Source organism: Macaca thibetana, chromosome 4 (genome assembly GCF_024542745.1).
Source record: "Macaca thibetana thibetana isolate TM-01 chromosome 4, ASM2454274v1, whole genome shotgun sequence".
Classification (NCBI taxonomy): domain Eukaryota; kingdom Metazoa; phylum Chordata; class Mammalia; order Primates; family Cercopithecidae; genus Macaca; species Macaca thibetana.
The window spans coordinates 150,365,508-150,370,217 of NC_065581.1; the positions used below are offsets into that span (position 1 = coordinate 150,365,508).

At 35.5% G+C, this 4,710-nt stretch overlaps 1 non-coding gene across 1 annotated transcript; it reads left to right on the forward strand.

Annotated features, from left to right (window-relative positions):
* The first annotated feature begins 291 nt into the window (after positions 1-291).
* Positions 292-395, forward strand: LOC126954027 (U6 spliceosomal RNA). The gene has a single exon (XR_007725484.1). It is a non-coding gene; the product is annotated as a U6 spliceosomal RNA (small nuclear RNA).
* The last annotated feature ends 4,315 nt before the right edge of the window (positions 396-4,710 follow it).

Here is a 4,710-nt window from a genome sequence, read left to right on the forward strand (position 1 = left end):
TTAGAAAACAAAGACATCAGGCAATGGAAATAACTGTTAAAATGTTAATAATTACTGCCTTTCATTAAACTTATGCATCTGCACTACATATTAATTATCTGACAACAATTAAAATGTCACTTTCCAGAGAATCAGAATTTCAGATATAAAAGCCCACGTAATCCAGGCTCTCGGTCCAAATTGCACAAATGTAATAACCAGTGCCGGTTCTTCAAAGTAGGCCCATGGTAGTGCTTCTGTATTATTACTAAAGAGATAAGATAATTGCTCATCCAAAATGTTCCTAAAGTAGTGCTTGCTTTGGCACCACATATACTAAAATTGGAATGATACACAGAAGATTAGTATAACCCCTGTGCAAAATGTTCCTAAAATCTATAATACACCTGATTTTCCCAGTAAAAGTCACCACTTTAGATCAAGGTGCAAACACTCATATTTAAATGTGTTTTTTGCCTTAAGTGATTTTGTCAGATTGCCCTTAAATTCTTTAGCAAGGCTCATAAAAAGCAGCCATAGATATAAGATTTAGAAGGACTAAATAAAGCCTAAGACTATAGGCTCCTATCGAGCCTACAAGTAAGGATTTGGACCTGTATTAATATTCTGTTGCTGCTATAACAAATTACCACTTAATTACCTCTTAATTAAGAGGCTTAAAATACATTTATTATCTTATATTTCAATAGGCCAAAAGTCTGAGTATGACTGGGTTCTCTGCTTAGGGTCTTCCAATTCCAAAGTCCAGTTATCAAGCAGCCTGGCTTTTTGTCTGGATGCACTGGGGGACAACCTCTTTCCAGACTCAAACAAGTTGTTTTGTGAAAATCAGTTCTGAGCAGCTGTAGGACTGGAGTCCCCGTTTCTTTCTGGTTGTCCTCATGTTGTAGAGACCACCTATAATCCCCAGCTTTTGAACTATTGGGGTTTGAGTCTCCTCCATCTCAGAGGCAAAAGATGTATAGAATCTTAATCTGCTTCTTCCTGCTTTGAATCAATTTCTTTTCCTTTCTTTTCTGCCACTCTCTTCTGTTCTTAAAGGACTCAAGTGATTAAATTGGGCCTGCCCAGATAATCCATAAAAACCTCCCTCTTTTAAAGTCAATTGATCAGTAGTCTTGCTTATATCTTTGAAGTCCCTTCTCAGAGGTCGATAGGCTAATATTTGAATAACTAAAGATAAGAACCTTGAAGTATCATCTTTAGATTACTGCCTGCCATAGAATCCCAGAAGCATATCTATTGCACTGGGTGAAAACTAGGGAAAGGAAAACCAGCTTTACCAGAATTAGTTATGGAAGCAGCCATTAATCCAAAACTACTTTTTAAAAGAATTTTGGACTTTTTTTGTAGTTTTTTTTTTTTCAATGTGAGATTTGTTTTATAATTTAAACTTCATCATTACAGAAAATTTGAAAAAATAGAATAAAAATACAAAAACGTCACTGATGGTCTCAACATTCAAAGGTAATAACCTTGACATTTAATGTGCTTCTTTTCACACACTTAGAAAGTTTGGTGTGCCTGCTTCATAATTTTGTATGCCTAAGCAAAATTGTAATCACATTTCTTTGGATTTCTAAATGGTAGAAAACTATCTCTGGGAGAGTTGTTCCCTGGAGAATTTTTGGGAGTTCCAAATCGGATGTTTATACCTATCATTAGTGATAATAATTAATTGGCTTTCCTGTTGAAAGCTGCATACATGGGTAGAGGAGAAAGCAACTCAATCTTCCTAAAGGTTTAATCAAATGGCCAGTTCAAACAGACGTGGTGCAGTAAGATGGTGATTTCTTCAAATCTTGTGATGCAAGTCAGTGATATGTTTGTTATTATGAAAGTTCTATTCAGCTCTTTAATCTCTAAATGTCCAAAGTCTTGAATTGTTAATTTGGAGTTTTCACTGTCAACTGGAATATGATTCCAAATAACTTTATGAAGTATACCAAGGCATTTAATTTGACTCTTAATATAAGTAAAAGTAGTTTATTATTGCCTTCACATTTAAAATACATCTTAGCTGGATATAAAACTTATTGCATTACAAACTTTTCTGTCAAAACTCTAAACAATCTATCCAATTTTGGCATTTGTTAGAAAGAAGACTGAATTCAGGATAATTAGTGTTCTTCTGGAGATAAACAGAATTTTCTACCTGGATGTATATAAAAGTTTGCTTCAATGTATCATTAAAATTGAAAATGGTTCAAGCATTTTCTAAATATAGGTATCTTTTTATGCTTTTTTTCTTGCAACAACAGTATTTTTATCTATATCCCGAGTTTTACAATAAATCACAAATCAGTTTTATATTACTACTTCTCATTATTTTGGTATTATCTTCACTGACACTGACACTGACAACCGACAGATTAAATCTTTACTTTCCAGCTCCATAGGTGTTGTATTCCCTGTCACTGTTTTCATCTTTTTTCACCTTGTACATTGTGGGAGAGTGACTCTGAAGGAGTGACTCAGATATTCCACAACATTGATCCAATTTCTCAGTGTCAATTCAGCTGTTGCACTTTCACTTTCCCTGAAAACAGTTTCTGTTTCATAGAATCTATTTCTTATTAAAGATGTCAAGCAGGGTTCTATAATTTCCTTCCAGTTCTTAGAGGAAATGATTTTCAGAATTTCTGAATCTTCAAGATGTTCTCTTATCATTGTTTCACAACACTAATTCATAATCCCAGGTTGTCGGTATGCATCTCCTAGAAAGGTGAGAGCTATATTCAGTCTGTATTTGCCAAAAGGCAGTGTATAAGAATATCTTGGATCCTGTTATCTGTTCATTCCAATGCCAATCAACTCTCTTCAATGGCAAACTGAAAACATAATTGAGGCTCTAGATTTTAAAACAGATTTGCTTTGTTAACAATACTTTTCTAGCAGGCAGCCCTTTCAGAAGAGCTTGTCTCCTACCTCTAGCTTAATGTTTCTCTGATTAGGTATAAAACCCTAATCTTGAGTGCCCTAACTACAGTTAGCATGGTCTAATGAGAATTCAGAAAGACTTAGTTTTGAATTTCCACTCAATTACTTTCTAGTTTTATAGCTTTGAACAAATTTCCCAATCTCATTGAATTAGTTTTACAATCACCTACTTCTCAAGATGGTCATGTGAATTATATGAAATGGCACATGTAAAGCTCATGACACTGCCTAGACCACATAGAAGAAAATAAGCTTAGTTATTATTACATTCAGGAGTGATGAGTCACCATCAGTTACTCTTTCTTTTTGTCTAGGTTCTCCTCCTTAATGTGGCAGATTTCAGCTAAATATAAAAATCAAATTTATACTGATGGATGTAATGGGGAGGGGCTAAGGTCAGTATGTTGCCTCGGTAAGTGTCATACTCCCAGGACAGAGACAGTTAATTGCCTTTCCTGTGGATATAGATCATGAATTTAGGAACCAAAAGGCAGAATGTGTCTCCTAACAGATTGCAAACATAAGGCTGTTTAAACTATGACTTTTATTTTTCAATCCCATTTCCTCGGGCTCTTTGGCTGTAGTAAATCCCTCAAGGGTATCATAATACATTAACAGTCATCTCTTATTGTTAGTGTGAATTTGTAATATGTGTATACCCATTCCTTAATAAGTATATTTGTGGATAGCTGTTCTACTTCACAGGGCTGTTGTTAGATGCCATTTTGGAACAAAAAGCTATATTTTAATGAAATTTTCTTATTTAAAAATTATTGATGTCATATTGCTGCATTTCCAGTGGGGTCTTTTACAGATGGTAGTTATGAGATAAATTAGTCAAACTAATCCAATACTGGATAGGAACAAAAATGAACAATTTATTTACTCTATTACTACATAAAACCTATAGTATGCTACTGTGCATTATCAATCTCAGAAGGAGGTGTAGCATATAACACTTCTCATGTTAGTTGGACCACAAAAACAGTTTGAGAGGTGAGTGAGTAGCTGCAGTGAGCACTCTGAGTTCTGCTGAGAAACCTTCACATCCCCTTGTTGGACACCGTGCTCCATCTTCCAGCTTCTGCTCATTTTTCTGCTAAAACTTCTCAGCTGAAAATGACTTCTGGGGATCTCTCTGAAGCACTAGAACTATCTTTTCAGTTGGAAGAGCTAGAAATGCATGGCAATTTACATCCCCATTCAATCCCACTTCTACCCACTCCCAACTGTTGACCCACAGCCAATGACTGGTGTCAGGGTACAAAAGCCCAGCCCTTTTCCTGAGAAAACTCTCAGCCATAATCTAGACCTCCTAATGGATCAGGGTGAGTGTAGGACATCTCTTGAAGTTATTAATACAACCTTCCCTGGAGACCGCCTTCCCTGCTCTACTTCCCTACATTTGCACCTCCCAGCAGTTTCTTCTTAATAAGTCACTTGTTCCTAAATCCTTGCCTCGGGATCTCTTTCTGGGAGAACACAGTCTAAAGCAGTATAATATTTTGGACCTTTCACTTCAGAAAAATAATTGGAAATACTGTTGTACAGCATGATAATTGCCTTCAGGACACCCAAAAGTGGGTTTTAGAATCTGTGCTTCAACAGCAGCTCAAGTAATTTGATGCAATTTCACGTTGAAGAACAAAGTAACAAGAAGTATATATTAATTAATATTAAACATGCATTTATAAAGAAAGCATTTCACAATTGCTAATTGGTTTCAGCCTCTATTATTGCTTTCTTCAGACACATTTCTGTGCTTTCTTT